This window comes from Cavia porcellus, unplaced genomic scaffold (genome assembly GCF_034190915.1).
Source record: "Cavia porcellus strain 051 isolate PalLab524CR breed Dunkin Hartley unplaced genomic scaffold, mCavPor4.1 scaffold_1, whole genome shotgun sequence".
NCBI classification, from domain to species: Eukaryota; Metazoa; Chordata; class Mammalia; order Rodentia; family Caviidae; genus Cavia; species Cavia porcellus.
Window position 1 is genome coordinate 119,299,074 of NW_026947484.1, and position 19,140 is coordinate 119,318,213.

Here is a 19,140-nt window from a genome sequence, read left to right on the forward strand (position 1 = left end):
TATGTTGGTATATAAGCATTTTTGGGGACTAAAGTGACACATGCCTAGGGCAATCACCAGTTATTGCAGCTCTCTTACTTGGGAGAAGTGGGAAGCAGAAAGGTCATTGTTCAAAATTCCTGCTTCGCCTATCTACAGTTGTATATTTTTATCTAGGAAAAGAAAATCACGGTCACTGTAAGTGACTAGCCTCTGGCCAACTCAGAAAATTGGAGCAAAGTTTATCAAAGTACTTTAGAGTTTTGACCCAACATGCAATGTTTTACCAACTATATCTTTTTAGTGCCAAATGATGCTGCATAAAACTGTTGCATTCATTGGGATAACAATAGCCTAGAGTAAAGATAGCACCCTATGGTAATTCAGTCTCTAAAGAAAGATTCAAGTTTATCTCTTTCTCATTTTAATAGCCAAATATCAGCACTCAAGTTGAAGGGAGTCTCCACTGGACATGCTTTTTTGGTTTTTGTTTTGTTTTGCTTAGTTTTTGGTGTTAAGGATTAAAACTAGGCATTTGCGCTGAGCTTCATCCTCAACCCTTTTAAACAAACAAACAACAACAAAAACCCCTCACAGTTTTGTTAAGTTTCCCAGGCTGATTTTGGGATCCTCCTGCTTCAAGTGCTAGGATTATAGTTTTGGGTCACCGTACTGGCATTCCACATGGTTTTTTAAGTGACAAGGTATTATTTCATTGTTCAAGTAACTTTTATTTCTCGTTCCTTTCCCTAGAACATTTGCTAATTGGAATGGTAAATCAGGTTATTATAGCTTCCTGTTAGAGGGAAAGAAAAGATTAACACTGAGAAAGTCCAAAAAAAATGCATATGTCACTTCTATTCATATTTCATAAGTGAAAACATAGTTTTGTGGTAACACATAACTAATATTGGGGATCAGAAGCATGGTCTTTGAGAAAATGCCACATGCGCAATTTGAATTATATTAATGTAAAAAAGGGAAGAATAGACATTGTTGTATGATTAGTGGTTTCCATAACTGTTCTTTAGAAACATACATTGAAAAATGATGCTTTTTGTATGGAAGAGATTATTAACTCTGAAAACAAATGCATGTTTTTTTAAAAGCATAGAAATTTGCTAGTTTAGTAAGAAATGACATATATTTCCTTTTGTAAAATAAGTCTGAATAAGTTATTTATTGGTGCTTTGCAAATGACTCATCTTTTAAAGTCTTGAGGTGTGTCAGCAAACTTTTTCTATAAAGAGAAGATAGCAAATATTTTAGATTTTGCAAGCTATGGTATCTCTGCTGCAACTATTCAACTCTGTTACAGTAGTGTTAAATAGTCTTAGACAATACATAAATACATAAGGGTGGATGTGCCCTAAATAAAATTTAAAAATCTCTAACAGTCTGGATTTGGCCCATGGGCTACAGATGGTGAATTTGCTTTAAAATAATAGCTTTAAAAAAAATGTTTTCTTTTGAGTCTGTGGGTGATAAATTCATAATCTTATTTAGTGGGCAGATCATCTCAGGTTGGAATGCTCTAGAATGGCCTCACTCATTTATGTGGTGTCTGATCCAATGGATCTTGGCTGCTATAACTTTTTTGTATCAAATGTCTTCTCTCCTTTTCCCTGTACTGATTTAAACTCCTTCTAATGGTGGTCTCAGGGCAGCAAAGACAGCTTCCCTAATATGCATGTGCTTATCAAACCTCGGCTTTCATTAGGTTTGCTGATGTTACATTGGTCAAATCTAGCAAAGCCCAGATTAAAGCGAGATATAAATTTTGATAAGAGAAACAATAAAGTCATATTAAAAAGATAGGGGTATATAGATATAGGAGAAATTATTTTTTCTTTGTAAACAATCTATTACACAGTCTTTGAATTAGTAAATGGCTTTACAATTCAATTTAACCACTAGCAATTTCTTTCAATGCTATATAATTATTTAAAGGGATTTTAAAAATATTTCTGACAATAAAATGATTTTCACACTTTGTAAAGCATTAAGGAAAATATGTATATATAATTTATACATACTATAAGGAATTAAATTCCACGACTAGAACTAAAACAAGTATTTAAGAATAAGTGATCCATACTGAAGACAAACGAGATGAAAGAGTTTTTTCCTAAACAACTAACTGGGTTGATTAATAGACAGTTCAATATTTGCTTAAATTCCTTACTTCCTGCAGTGCCCACCTTTAAGTTCCAGGTTATACACACTGTCTGTCATGATGAGAGACACAATGACCTCTGGCTCAGAATATTCTATTAGAGTTTGCTGAACAGCTGGGTACTGTATAGAGCAAGCATCAGACTTCACAAAAACTTACCAAATTTTGAAGAATGAAGTCATGGATTTAATCTAAGTTTGGGAAATAGATTAAAACCCAAAGATTTGCTATTGGAAAAAAAAATATGTCACTTTAAAACACACAAAAAAAATTCATGATGCAATCATATAGAAGAAATTTACTTATATAAATATTTGTAACTTTATTTTTTTATAAATTCTAATAAATAAGAGAAAAGATAATTTACAAGTCTTACTCCTCACAAATTTTCATGAATTAATTGACATGTTTTGTAGTGTGCTAAAAATGAAAAATCCTTTGATGTTTTGTATAACTGGCTGAATTGAATTATTGCATACTACCATTTTTGATGTTTATCATATACCAAGAATCATGTGAAATAGATCATCTATGAAAAGAGTCTTGTGTGAAGCTATCATATGTTTTTGTTGTTGTTTCAGTTTAAAACAACTAATGCTCAGTATTATGTCAGTAAAATGGCACATGAGAAATAAAACTCTGAAATCTCCTACCTAGGATAATTCAATTTTGGTGGTATAAATATTCTCATCTTAGTTTATTTCCATCTACCATGGTGTTATCAATGAACACCATATTGGAGAAAGATTCATAAAATCAGCTCTGTGAGCCGGAGGAGATGGCTCTGACAGTCTCTTGCCAAAGTCACAGTGACAGTAGGAATTAGGAAAAACAGAACTGGAGCTCCTAGTTGTCCATAAAGTCCATTCTCTGAACTACCACACCGTAATGCTTTCCTGGCCCAATACACTATTCAAGTGACAAATCATAAAATAATAAATGTCACTATCATCTTTAATTTCAGAAACTTTATGCTTCCTTATTCTATTTTTTAAATTAACATAGGAAATATTCAGTAGAATTACGGAAACTATCACATTAGAAACTCAGGAAAACTTTTATGCTTCTTTTATTACATTTACATTATTTTTTACTTTTCATCCTTATCTTAAGCTTTTTAATTCTTCTTAATGTTGCTTTTATCAAATTCCATTGCTATATTTCTTCCTAAAATCTTTATGCTTAGCTTCCAAAAGCTCTCTTGCTATTTCAGATTGTTGTTTCTTTCTTCTTTTTCTCCTCCTCCTTTCTCTTTTTTTTGACCATATATTTATCTTTCTAATGTTGCAGAATAATATTCATAAATTCACCCTAATTCTTCAACTAGGAATGAAATCTAGTTGATAAAATAATGTAGCTTATATTTTGAGAGCCATTTACTTTCTCTTAACCAGATTTTCTTAATCTGGGAAATGGGCTAGTTTAGTACATACCTTGCATTGTATGAGTGGCTGATTCATTAAAAACAAACAAACAAACACTCTCACTAAATCCATACACTACAGAAGAAGCAAATGTGAAAGACATGACAGAATGATGATGCTATGAGAATGGAGGGTATTTAAATTATTTGATCCTAATAAAGACTACCATTTGATGGTTAATGGAGCACATTCTGGAAGTGATAGAAATTTTCAAAGTAATAGCAATTTTTTCACAAGAAAAAAATATAAAATTGTGGTTTAGTATTTTCTTTACATAACATAATGTACACTAAGAATTTTCATCTTTTGTTAAATTAAGGTGTTAATAATAATGTTCATCACTTATGAATTGGAAGAATGACAAGTGAGAGATTATTTTCCCAAATAATCTTACATGTGTCAAGCTTAAACAATAAAGGAAAGATATTAAACTTTAGTATGAATGCCTAGCTGTTTGGCTAAAGGGAAACCAAAAAGCATACCTGTGATGATAGAACAAAACATATTTAAACTATAGAGCAAATGAAGAGTTTTGAAGGTCATCAGAATTTTCGTAACTTCTTCTAAAGTCTGAACTGAAATGAGTAGACACCCAAAATTCTTCACATGTACTTCTGCAGAAAAATAAAAGCAGATATTATGTTGATTCTTCTTTTTATACAAGAAATCCCATTGTGTATTTTCTCTGCATCTAAAGATATAAAATATAGTGTGAAATGGTTAGTTTATAATATATAAGTCTCACTACTGCAAATAGGAATACTCTTACCTTTTGTTAGATGTGTCACTTTTTATGAATCCATGGAAGCATGAGTGTTGTCTTGATTTCCCATTGAAATTATTAACTTTATTCTGTAGCATATGCTAGGTTCTGAAGTACCATACAGAAAGGTAAATGAGGAGTTTATTTTTTCTGATTCAGTTTCAAGTACATCCAGACAAATCAAAATAGAGAGGAAACAGAACTAATTGGAAGATTGAGGCTCAAATGAAATTAAATCAGCAATAGGAACAATATGGAACTCTGGGTCAGGAAATGGAGCCAGGAGTGAATTCAATTTTCAGTAGTGGTTAGTTATAATTAAACCCCAAATATAATTTGTAAATCATGAACTAGACCACTGAAGAGAACATACAACAACATTCATGTTTTGTATCTTTTACTTTCCAATCCTCAACTCCTACCCTACACTTACTGTTTTATCATGAAAAGACAACAATACAGGTTAAGACTATGTTTTGGGTGAAAAGAGAATCTTGGAAAGAAAAATAACTGACTCAAAATTTAAGCAATATTTTCTAATAGGTGAAGAATGGTGATGATGGCATACATGTTGCCTTAAAGAAAGAAAATAAATCTATCGAATATAACACTTTAGTTCTTTGTTAAGCCAAATGATTCTGTTTAGTATTCCAATGGCTTTACTTATTAAATTCCATCACCCAGTAGACAAAAAATGCAATTTGGCAATAATACAGTAATAACTGGCTTTTCCCCCTTATAATTAAAGAACTTGACTTTTCCTTTTATAAGGGATATTACATTTGCAATGCACTTGTTATTTCTCTTCAAATTTTGCTAAATTATGCTACTATAAAATGCATACTTCAGTTATTAAAACATAGTAACTGAAATTTTTTTTAATCTTTGTTCAGGGGAAAGTGCAGGAAAGACTCATTTTTGCATAAAATTTTGGACTGCAGCAAATCCCATTTGTCTCATAACTCTGGGTTAGGTTTTTATTGACCTGTAAAGTAACATGACATTTCAGAAACTTATGGTAATTTATTTTGTACGTAAAAAAGTATCACTGATGAACATCAAATTTAAACATACTCTAATTTAAACAGATTGTGAAACAGAAGTAGTGAGAAAGTCACATAAATAATAAATAAATTAAAGAGAAGTTGAGATTAGTCACTAAGTGCAAACGAAAGCTCTAATAATGACAAGGTTGCGAACAAAACATTTAAAGAAATGAAGAAAACATCACTTGCATATCAAAATTTCTGTTACATGTTTTCTGGGCTTCATTTCATTATAAAATTATGAAATCTAGCTTGATAAACAACACTTAATTTAAGAGAAATGCTGCAAAAATTGTCTTGTGACAAACACCAATTCTGTATGTTCATAATATAACCTAATTTTTAAGATGCTATACTTAATAATTTTAGTTCTTCAATATGAAAGACTATAATTTCCTAGAGTTGATTTTACTGGACTAAATAAATTACACATTTTATTATTAGACCTTGCTTTTTATCTTGAGCATTTTATTTTTATACTACTTCTAACGTCTAGAGAACAGTTGAAGAGGTTTAAAGTGATCATTCTTTTTATGGAATACATGGTTTGTCATGAGCAACATAAATAAATACATTAATTGCCTTATCATACTTTTTATCTGACAGATGGGTCCCCAGGCACAGAGCCTAACCTTTTATTTTGACACCTGCCACATTTGCCAGCCCTGACCCTTTTCCTTTGCCAGAGTGTCACTGTGCTGTTCACCATGGTTGCACTAATCTCCAGCTTTTAAAAAGCATAATGTTGGAACCCTTCGGAGAATCACTGCTATCAATCAGTTGATACTACAACAGCAAGTATTTCACAGATCCATCCAACATCCCTTCTCTCCTGTGATTCAAACACATTTTCTCTTGTTTCTATGACCTACTGGCTCAATAAGATTACATGGAGCTTGTTTTAATCTAAGGCCCCATATTGCTAACACCTGACACAAACCATTTCATTTAGCAATAATTTAGAGTTTAGAATTTTTTTAAAAGTAAAAACTGGAAACTAGGTTTGAATTTTCTTTTAGAATAATAATCTTCTAGTCAAAAAATCTGCTATTTAATATAACTGAGGAGCAAAAAGCAATCTGAACACACACAATTAAATGAATTTTTAAAAGCATCAAAGCAATAAAACATGTTTTGAAAATCACGGCGCACACAATCTCTTACCTGCACCTTTGGTTTCTGGAGTCACTCCAGAAAACACTATCACATATTACATGACTGAATCCTACAACTAAAAGTACATGTCTGCTCCATTAAACAGTGGGTTTCTTTTTTTCTAAGGAGCACTGGAAATCGGAGAATATACAAATGGCTGGTATATTACAGAAGCTCATCTATCACTGTAGTAATTTGGCATAAAGTTTAAGAAATTCACTCAAGCAAAATCAAACTATAATTATGGAAATTTTGTAATCAATCTCTGGGAAATTGGAAACAAAAAACTAGCTAGATGGGTTGATAGGAAACAGATTTTTAGCAGCAAACAGGTAGTTTCACTTGAACAACACAGTCTGCAATGTGGCTTCAACACTTCATTTCGGAGATTTGGATGCCAATAGCTTACCTATCACAAGGGCATCTATTGGCTCTAAAATAAATATATTTTATATAACATGAAAACTCAGTGAGTAAGTTTTGGTTAAACTGTGTATGTTTTAATAATTTAGCAGCTTATTTTATGCCAACTAGGATATATATGTTGATTACATGACAGCTGGTATCTATAATGTAGGGCTGTTGAGAAAATGCTGTCTAATTATGGGGGTTAAGGGCTTTTAGAATTAAGAGTAATTATACTGTTAGGACAACTTTTTGTACTCCAACATCAGCAGTTCTTTAATGTTCAGTGTCGAAATACTAATATGACTCAGCTCTATTGCACATATTCCTCTTTCCGCCCTGACCTAACCCAGATTTCACGAATTACTCAGTTTCTGGGAACTTGTTTTAAGCAAATAAAAAAATACAGAATGTCCTTGAAAATCCTTTCTTTACATATTAGAGCTAAATTCAGAGACAAAAATATCAATGGGCCCAGCTATGTTTTCCAGCTGTCATGATTTATGTCTGTGGCCCCCAGGCCTAATGAGTTTGCACTGTGCATTTGTGATAGTTCATTGTCTAGAGCTTGGATTGATGGTGTGAGTGCTACACCATCGTAGGGGTGGAGCCACGATGTAATGTAATGGCAGGAAAAGGTGTGTCTTGCTCTTTTGTGGGTTTTCTTCTTGCTGTTTGCAGCTGCAGTGAACTGCAGCTCAGCCATGCCAGCCTGCCTTGGAGCCAACTAAATAGGACTAACACCTCCAAAAAACAGTAAAAAATAAACCTTTCCTTTCCCAACTTTAGGCTTCAGGTATTTTGTCTCAGCACCGAGTCAAAAATAACTAAGGCACCAGCCTAGCTACAAAAGCCAAACTGCTGGCCAGACTATCCTTTGGATCCAAATGGTGGGAGGCACAGATCATGTGTGAGTAAACATGACAGCCTACGTGACCAACATTGTGGGCGAGGATAATTTTCTTGGAAGAGATGTAGCATGACTGACAAGCCAATACACCAAATGTGGTCTGAGACTGGGCCTGACTTATGTGCTACTTTTTACCTGTTCAAAACAGTAAGCACATTAAGGATAACAATTTTGGGGGCCCTTTTAGCTATTTGTAATAATAAATATTGAGAGCTGCTAAATTTATTATCAACAGACTCGAACTTGTGTTTTGCTTAACCTATTTTTGTTTTTTCTAGTAATTAAAGTATATTATAATATTAAAAAATAATGGCTTACAACATATTGGGGGATGGTGAAGAATTAATTTCCACCATAAATAGTTTGAGAGTAACTGGATTAGACTTCTAAACTGTTTGTGCTATTTTTCTAACCAATCAAGTAATAAAATCAACTCTTTATGATTAAATACTTATTCTGTGAACATCAGTTTCCTTATTGAAAAAAAAAAAAAACAATGACTACAATACCAGTCATACACTTCCAAGTTACCAGTAATGATCAGATACAATAGGTGAATTCTGAAAATTTGTAACAGGTTCATCAAAATGAATTTACTGTTTTTCACTGCTATTGAAGTTGCTGTACATAAAAATATATAAGCATTACTTGGAAAAGTAAGAATATATACTCAACTTTATTAGAATAAATATATACATTTTAAATTTTATAATGTTTCCACATAAAAATGTAAGGTATGGCAATATGAATACCTTTATTTCTGTTCTATTTCCTACTTTTTAAAAAGGCAATTAAAGATCAGATTGATAAAGGTTGATCAGGAACCTCCCCATGCTCAATAACTTAATTGTATGTAATAGTTAAATAAAAATATTAAGCATAGTAGTTTAAGGATTACCAAGAAAAAGCACATATTTAATAAATTAACAAATATTAAAATTTAAAGATATTCTAAAGACTTTGTGCCATGGAGTCAGAGATTTACAACACAGGCATGATTTATAACATATTACTAAAGAGTAAATAAGATTAGGAAACGGATGTAGATGAGCTCAGTTATTGTAGGAAACATAAACTATTTAAATGAAAGCATACACTCAGACAATCTATGTGCATGTGTGTGTTAGTACATAAATGGGTGGAGAAATATCAGGGAATAAATCAAGATAGAAACAAGTAAATGTAAAACACTAAAAATCAAAATGCAAAAATGTAATTTTTTTTACCATCAAAGACATGATATTAAAATGAAACTGGAACCTTTCTAGAATATTATTTTTACATGTACATTGTTTACCATCACATGAAATTCAAACATTACAAAGACAAAGTCATGTAACAAATTAGCTTTCCAAACAAAACACAATGCAGTATGTTAACTGATTTTTTATATCTAAGAAAAAATGCAAAGAGTAACAACACAATTTAAACAATAGTAATATGCTATCCTCTGACCTTCTGGCATTTCAGTTTAATGCAAAAAACAAACTAACTAAATGGTAAGACAATTCCTTATGCTAATAAACAATTATATCCCCAACAATTTTATTGCTTTACTATGGGGTCATATTAATTAAACTATAAAATATCTCAGAGACTTATGCAAATTTGGACTACCATACATATAGGTCTAATGCATATAAATCTACCTAATAAGAATTTCATTCATTATTTTAAGAAATAAGTTGTATAGCATTATTAATAATGCACCTTACTGATTTCAATACAGGTTTTTAGTATTCCTGCATTCAACTGTAGTACCAATTTCAAGAACAATGTAAGTGGTAATTTTGTTTGTATAACATAGTTTTATTTTATATTAGGAATTTTTTACGGCATAAGATTGAAACAATTGTTAGATTATACAAGATATACACAAAGGACAAAACAAAAGAGATTCTACAGTCTAGAGAGGTCACTGCCTAACATAATAAGCAAACATTGTAGTACTGAAAATTGAATAATGAGAATAATCCTACTTGGTGTCATATGAATATGACAGTATTAAAAGAAAGCGATAACTCTGCAGAGGTGTCTTCAGAAAGTACACTAAAGGAAATCAAAGATAATGAATGCAAACTGCAAGTACTTAAATAAAATTTGGACAGTGGCTGAAAGTCTAATTTAACCGAAATTACTGCTGTTCTTGAAAAGAAAAAAAGGGAATAAATCATCACATAATTATCAAACAAGATATAGAATTATTTGGTGATGAAGGAATCATAAGAATATACATAAAGGTAGTTTACAAATCTCTCTGCATCATTTCCCTCAGCATTAAGCATGTGAAAAGAACTTTTTTAAGTAATTAGAAAAATTACAACAGAGTAGATTAAACAAACCTTTTTCATTACATCACAAATTTATAATGCCAAATACTATTATTTTGCTTTGAATTGTCTTAGCTTATTGTTACTTTTCATTTTATCCAGTGTTTCTATTATTTTAATATCTTAATTTTACATAGGTTAATATCTTAAACTAACATAGGTTAAATCAGAATGATGGTTAATATACACCTAGTATATATTTAAAAGTTTTGCGATCTTTTTATATGTTATAAATTTTTATATTAGAACTATATGTAATATTTTGTTTTCATTACTTATTAACAATATTCAAATAACTACTAGAATAAATTACTGCATCAACCTTATTATTGTATTTTGCTGTAAATTTCATTTCTACTGAAGTTTAATATTAATTAAGTTATATTGGTTGATTTCAACTTAGACACTCAAAGAAAAAGACATGATGAGATCATGGTTCTCAAATGATTTTTAGTCAGCTAACTATCGTCTTTATATTATAATATAAAGACGTCTTTATATTATAATATAATATATAATATAAAAACTATCGTTTTTATATTAAAAAAAGAGAAAAACCCCTTCTACAAGCTCCTCTTAAAAAACCAATTCATTTTATACCTACAATGAAAAAATATTTCATCGCCTGACTGATCTATCAATTTCTAGTCTTTTTTTTTCCTTTTAAATGTTATGCTTCTCTAAAAAACAGTTTATTTTCACTCCTTGATAGTCACTGCTCCAACCACTTTCACTTTGGCTTCTTACCACCAGATTTTCCTGTTAAGAGCAGCTTTCATTATCAAACTTGCCACCTTTTCTTAGGATTAATTCTAAATCTTCCTTTATTTTTGACATTATTGATCACTTCCAATTTAAATGCAGTTTTCTTGGCTTCCTTGACCTCTCTGAACTCAGACAATCTTTCTAACTTCATCTTTCCTTTTTGTCCCAATATGCACAAACCTTCCTAAAGATCAGCTTTCTTTCCTTTCATTTTTTAATCTTCCCTCAAATATACTACTTTTCTCTTTCACTTTTGTCTCTACAAGTCTTTTCCTAAAACATTACTCCACACCAGGCTGCCTACTAGATATCAAACCTTATATACCACCAACACTCTAAACGCAAAACATCCAAACACGTATTTCTCTTCTCTCCACATCTTTTCCCAGGCCTTGGATATTAGAGGAATATGTTCTGGTTTGGGTATGATTTATGCCTATCTCCTCAAACATTTGTTTGTTAAAGACTTGTTCTCCATATTGGAAGTGTTAAAAAGATGATAGGGGTTTAATGGGAGGTCATGTCAGTGGTGCTATGCTCTTGGGATAGACTGAGGTATTTCTAGTGGAACTCAGGTAAGTTCTTGATAAAAGGTTGTTATAGAAGTGTGAGCTTGGCATTATGCAGCTTCTTTGGCTTCCCTGTTTAACAATATGGTTTCTTCCTCCCTCACTTGTTCCCATCCTTAACCATGTTCCCTGAGGGAGAAATAGGCTCAATACCAGAGCATCTGTCGTGTTTTTGCTTTTGGAACTTTGAGAGCCCTAAACTATAAACTAAGTAAACTGCGTTTGTTTAAAGTTTACCTGTGTCACACCCTTCATTGTAGTAATGAAAAGCCAGACTAATCCAGATCGTAATCCAAAAACCAGGTTGATATCAGATGGAAGGAACTCTGATTCCTGACCACAGGGCTTAAATCCGTAGACCTCTGAATTTAACCACAATACTCCTCACTTCCTCCTTCTATGAATTCTTATTTTGGCATTAGTTTCTCATGTAACGTTGACCTAAAATATCAAAATAATCATGTAATTTTTTTCTTAATATCTATTTTCTTCTTTCAAAGTTTTCCAGTGACTTTTTGTAAGAATTTTCAATTATTTTTTTCATTTCCAATAACTTCTATTATGTAGCCAGACATCGTTGTATGGTTTAATTTCTAAATTTATACCTTTTAAGATCACATTTCACGTATCTGTTCTTGCTCATACTAGACTGTCAGCTTCTGGAGAATTAGGGATCTGCGTTATTTTTCTGTGTACCTAGACCTACTTACCACACTTTATTGCAGGATCATAATATACATATTTTTGTGGTAAAAAAGAAATGAATGAAGTAGCTTTTATTAAAGTTTCTCTTCTGCCCTGAAATTCTAATCTCCCAGAGAAGTAGTTCTCAGCCCTGGGATGTTCACTGGAATCACTGGAAAGATTCTGAGAAACACTAATTCTCCACCTACACAGATTCTGATTTAATTGCTTGGGGTGGGATTCAGAAAACGGTATTTTTAAACGTTCCTCAGACAATCTGAAGTATGCTCAAAGTTAAAAACTTTTGAACTAGAGAGTAAGTGTAGGCTGAGGAAACCTGAATTTTGAAATTAGTTTCAGATTAATTCTTACATACTATATTTACCTCAACAATCAAATTCACCCAAATGGATCTTTTCACTGTCTCTACAACATTTGATATTTAATAGATTCACAGTTAATGGGAAATATACATGGAAAAAAGAACAAAGTTAAACTTTTTAAGTCTAAATGTAATAATCTTAGAATAGAATATTCACAAAGTAAGTGCTGCAAAACCAGAAGGCAAAATATCATAATTTATTCCTGGGCCTTTCATTCTTTTCATATCATTGTTTATTCATGTGACTAACATTAATATTCAATTAAATTTTTCTTATTTATAGTTGTAACTTTAAGACTAAAAGAATTCCAAAACAGTCTATTTTAAATTTTAGAGTTTATTGATCCTTAATACACCTTCTGTGATCATTGACAGTATTGATCTCTTGAGAGTTACTAGAACATTGGTAAAACCTTAATACTTCTTAAAAGTTTCGAGTCATGTAAATTTATTTTTGTGTTTTTTGTTTTTGCCCTTATTTTGTGACAGGGTCTCACTCTGTAATTCATGCTGGTCCTGTGTTTGCTATGTAGCTCAGGCTGGCCTTGGACTCATGTCAGTCTTGCCCCATCCTTGTGAAAGTTGTGGTTATGTTCATGTGCAACCATGCCCAGTGTTCATCTAAACTTTAAAGAGCTTTACACTGCACTTATTGTGGGAAAAGAGGCAAGTAAAGACTTCTAACTTTCTGGGGCTTTTCTTATTTTGTCTTGCTCTCTTCTTAAACACAGATATAATGTCTCAGACATACATTTTCCCTTTCAAATTTCTTCAAACAAGCAAACATATGTGGTGCTCAGCTAACCCTTCTTGTTTTAGGAGGCCATTAACCGTGTTTAATACCACTTTCTCTCATTCAACAGTCTAAGTAGTATGGAAAATTTAATCTTTTTTGTTCTTCGTAGGTTATTCTTTTGGCAATCTTTTTCCTGTTGCCTAAGAGTTTCAGATATGCAGCTGTTGAAATTTCACTGCAATATGGAAGTGAAAGGACAAAATATTTAATTCTTTTTTTTAAAAAAAAATGGCTACAAAAACTGAAACCTTAGGAAAACAGACTTCAGAATAAGATAAATAACTGAGATGGAAATATCTCAAAAATTTAAAATGTGCCTGTCATCCCCCCATTTAGGCTTATTTTAGTGTGGTGAATGAAGAGGAAACAAATGACACAAACAACTTATTTCTTTACAGAAACATACTTTACTAATGGCCATTACAGAAAGTAAGATAGAAGAAAACAGGTGGAATCTTGAGCCAATGTTCCAAGTTCAAATCCAAGTTCTTACTATCATGAACTGTGTGACATGAACCAAGTTATTATTGTTGCCTAATTTTCCAAATCATAAAAAACATAAGAATAAACGAAATTCTACCTCATCAAACTACTGCAGGGACTCACACTTTGGGGATATTGAAAAAACGAGATCTTACTCAGCTTTCTCACTTCATGTTCTTTACAACTTTTTTCCCTCTTGGCTTTTGTGATGTACTTTCATCCTTATTGCTTCCTATTATGTGGAATAGTTTCTTCAAATGGCTTTTGTAAGACCCTCACTTTTAATAACCATCTTTGGGTCAGCTCTCAAGGCTACAGACATCCCAGAAAGTCCCTATTAGCTGCTTAAGAAACTTCTTCAAGATTTACATCTGCTGTCTAAACTGAATCTTTGCATTTTTTTGCTTGCTCAATCTCTTTAGATGTATCTTGCATTTAATCCACTCAGTCTTTTCATTTCACATCTTCCATCCCATTGTATAATCTTAGGAAAAAGCAATGTTTTCTAGGGACAGGTAAAACAATATCCAACGTAAAGCTTCCAGATTTTTCTTCTCATATCAGACCGGAAAGAGACCTTCTCAGCAAACTTGCCACCCTCCATCAATAACAGGAAACGAGTAAAGGGCCATGCTCTTCTCAGCAAACTGAACAGAAGGCCATAAAGAAAATTTAGCATAAGACATACAATCTTTTTCATGCCAGGAAGTCGGTTACACTGCCCACACCACCCCACTTGTTATGCACTTAGTAGTTATGAGAAAGAGTAGTCACTTTCCTGCCCCAGTTTGTATGTAACAACAAAAACAGTGCAATGTCAAGCCTAACCTGAGAAAGGCCCTCTCAGTAAACATGTCACACTCCACAAACAACAGGAAACCATTAAAGGGCCATGCTGCACTCAGTAAAAGGCCATGAAGAAAATTTAGGACAGGACATAACAATGTCCTCCACATTGGAAAGTCCAGTACTATCTACACAGCTGCATTGACCATCCTGGGAACTCCGACCTTTAAAATTCTCCCCAGATTCCTTTAGATTATAACTACATCCCCAAACCCCATAAAAATTTAACTTCTCTAGTCAGCTGATGAAATAATTGACAATCTCAGTTGTATGCACCCAAAATAAAACCAACCTTTTGTTCACATAAAAACTGTGTCCAGGTGGTTTCTCATGTTCTGTGGATAACACTTCTGTCTAGCCTTGGAATTCAGAAGTCTCATTTTCCTCCTTGGCATGATAATGCAGCTTCTATAGTACATTTCTGTCTATCTTTTTACTACTTAAAGCATCATAGATTTCTTTGCTTTCTTAATTCCCACATTCATCCTAGAAATTTCCTTTTCATCCATAGTTTTAACATGCATTAAAATAATGGCATTGACTTCATGTCATTCTATACCAAGCACTATTTTGAGTTAGTTAGCTTTATGGTCTTCACTTTGAGAACTAAGAAACTGAAGTAATAAGTGGTAAGTAACATAACCAAAATCACATAGATCAAAAGTGGCAAAGGAAAGACTGACAATCCAGGTCCTTTTACTGGATTTATACTTGCATTGGTCAATTTTTCCATTGCTAACAATATCTGACCCTGCAACTCAAAGGAGGAGATGTCTACTTGGTTCATAATTTCAGGGCATCAGTCCCTAGTCTGCTTATTACAAGTTTGTATCACCAAGTTAGAAGGATGTAGTGGGACTCACAGTGACTGTTGTACAGTGCCAACTAAAGGGCCAGCGACTAGGTATATTACTGAACATCACACCTCCATGACAAACATAAGCACAATCAAAAGTGTACTTTAATCTCCTATGAAGTTCCTAGGCCAACAAGTTGCCAGTTAAAGTTAACCATTGCAATACTAAATATGCATTTAAAAGTAGGTTGTCTGTATTTGAATTCTTTTTAAATGGAGGAGCTGAGATAAAATAATTAACAGTCTGGATTTGAATTCTTTTTAAATGGAGGAGCTGAGGTGAAATATTTAGCAGATTGGTGCCTAGGTTTCTTGTTTATAAATGAGGATAATTATCCCTGCCTCCAATGGTTTGTGTGAGTATTAAGTATGTAAGCATACATATGGTACTTACTAACCAGCACTTAGTACTTTAAGGGTTAGTTGTTATTATTACTGTTATCATTATTATTATTATGTAGTGCCTCTCATGACATGCAAATCTCTTTGCTACCAATTTTAATTCTCCAAACCTTTTTATCCAAATTTGCTAGAAAAGATATCTAGTTATTCGCAAAATGTTCCGATTCATTATTATATCCTCAGCTTATTATCCAAATATAGGTTGCTTTGGTGAATGCCATCATTGTATCAAATGTAGGAAACATTAGAATTTTTCTTAAGTCAGTTAACTTCTTGTCTTTATTCTTATAAGGTGAATAATCCCATTTTAAGGACACACTCTCATGCGTTCATCTAAAGTTAATTATTGCCCAAAGACCCCCCTCTACAAATACCATCATATTGGAGTTTAGGGCTTCAATGTATGGATTTTGGTGGGGGGTTGGTTTGGTCCATAGCATCCTTCCAGCTATAACATTCAGAAGGTGATCCCATAATTTGATTCTGTGCAGTTGCCACACATGGCTTTAGGATCTAGCTAAAAAATCATGCTCCCTGATATTTTCAAGGCTTGAATCTGTTGAGCACTTATTCATGTGGATTTGATAGAGACTCATAGGAACTCTCCAGGTTATCGAATATTGGCATGGTTCTGACCATTGCTTTTGGGGCCACTTTCCTCCTTTCTTGACAAAGTAGCTCTATCATCTTATCAATGTCTAAGCATGATGTTTAGCATTCATTCATTTTGCTCCATCTTCATCCTCTTTGGTTCAAAATGGCAAAATGTCTGCTCACATTAACCCATAAACTCTTCACTGAGTGACTGTGCAGCCACATACTTAGGAAAATAACTTTTCTATATTTTCAGGAAAAAAAAAAAAAAACTTTCCCACATTTTGTAATATGCCTCTGCTAAAATTTTCCAAATCTTGAAGTTCTGGCACATGTTCCCTTAACAACTCCTTCTTCAATTCATGTATATTCTTCTGCATTTTATCATGTATCATCAGGAAGCTGTTCTTTCACACATTCCTTAGACATTTTTTTTTCAGCTAAATATCCAGTTTCACTGCTCATAATTCTTTCACAAACAAGAGAATACAACTCATGCACGGTCTTTTCTACTTGATAAAAAAGATCCCTTTCCTTCTCAAATTTCTCAATTCTGAGATATCAATGGAATCACACTTATATTCACATTTATATCATGAACCTCAAAATTATTCCATCCTTTAGGTCCATTACCAAAGTCCAAAGCTGCTTCCATGTAGCTATATGTTTGGCATAGCATTACCCTACTTCTTGGTACCATTGTCTGCTTTCAGTCATCTTGGGCCTAAGGAAATGTCACAGACAGAGCTTCCAGTAAAGATGGTGGAGAGATAAGAGCAGATTACAGAGGTTCCCTGAGAAAGACAACTCAGATGCCAAAATAACAGCGTGGGGAGTCCCAAACAGAGGGAGATGGATCCTCTCGACCCAGGAAGAAACTAAGGCAAAAAGAACCAGTCAAACATGCAGTCCTGGGGCTACTATTGCCTGAATTCCCACCACTTCGACTCACTGGAATCACAGTCGCACTAAAGCGCTGTCACACTGAAGTCAGAGGTTGAGGAGCCCAGCAGAGAATGGAGCCAGCGAGAACTTGCATTGACCTGCGGTGAGTGCCAAGAATAAAATCCTTCCACAGGAAAGCGGCACCAATGGGACGACATTTTGGAATCAGGCAGGATTGGCAAGAACAAGGAACAGCAGTGATTTATGTCAGTTGTTCCCTTCCCAGACCAGATTGGTGGGGTATGTTTGGCCTGGGTCACACCCCTGGATGAGACCCAATAAGTTGTCCCAAACCAATTGCCTATACCCAGAGCACACTGACAGAGTGAAGGCCTTAGCAGTTTGACTGACCCAGAGGCGAGGGGCCAGCATACACTGCCCCTGTTTGCACATCAATAACACACTAGAGTGGGCAGGATCACCTAGCCAGCATGTTTCAGAAGAACCATAACCAACAAGGAAAGGGACTGGGACCTCCTCTATACACCTATATGGAAGAAACAAAAAATGTAAGAAGAGGAAACAAGAAAAAGCCCCCAGCCCCCAGCCCTGAGAACATCGATCCAGGAGAAGTAAATACAAAAGAGATCGAGGACAGCAAACATGCACTATCAGACATGGCATCAATGGACATAAAGAAATATATTCGGGACCTCATAGGCAAGTTCAAAAGTGAAATATTTAACCAAGTAAAGCTTGATATAAGTAGATTAATAAAAGAAATGCTAAGCACCTCTCAAGAAGATACAGACAGAAGAATGGAGGAGCACAAAAAGAGGAGACAAACGTTTGATGAAGAATATAAAGAAAACATAGAATACATGAGCAGTTCAAAGAGATTACCAGAAAATAAAAAACTCCATTGAAAGCTGGCAAAACTGTTTGAAAGAAACTAAGGATAGATTATCTAAACTGGAAGACAGGTTTGCAATGTGAGATCATGAAAAGCAAAATTTCTTAAAAATAACAAGGAAACAGGCAGTATACTATGTCTGATGATATAGCCAATTCTGTTGGAGATAACAAGAGACAACACAGGAACCATTGTAGAATGATTTGTACAACTATCTTATATGTCTTTTTCATTTCATGTGTTTATAGGAATATGTTTTGTTTTGTCTTGGTTTGTTTTGTTTCTCCCTCTAATATAGAAAGGCTAGAAATAAATATTAAGACTCATGCATTCATAGAACCTATAAACAGTTTATGAGAACTGATCTTATAATGCATGATGAAATGAACAAATACTTTGAAGAAAAAGAGACACTACATTACCCAGTGCTGATCTCATAGTATCATGATGGAAAATTCAGCAATACTATTATTCTTTGGTAAGAGTGATTTTAGTCTGCTTTGGTTTGGTTAATCTCAACATAAATGAAGATATGGATAACTGCATTTATATTTAAGTACATAGGATTGATAACCATATTACTAAGTTTTTGTTGGATAATTAAACAGAACTGTTTTCAGTCTTGTTGTCTGAATCCCCACTTTGTATGTTTCACTTTTGTATCTTGAACAACTATTTATAAGAGGACAATATGTAATCATCAACTAGTGATTTCTTAGTTTATTTTTCTTTGAAAGTATGTGTTATTTCTACCCGTTTTGTTTTATTTAGTCTTTC

General features: G+C 33.3%; 1 long non-coding RNA gene across 1 annotated transcript in view; it reads right to left on the reverse strand.

Annotated features, from left to right (window-relative positions):
- The window catches only part of LOC134477302 (uncharacterized), a 95,720-nt gene that overhangs the window by 17,992 nt on the left and 58,588 nt on the right, over positions 1-19,140 (reverse strand). Inside the window, exon 4 of the long non-coding RNA XR_010049271.1 lies at positions 4,062-4,193. This is a non-coding gene — a long non-coding RNA (uncharacterized LOC134477302). The remainder of the gene's footprint in view (positions 1-4,061; positions 4,194-19,140) is intronic.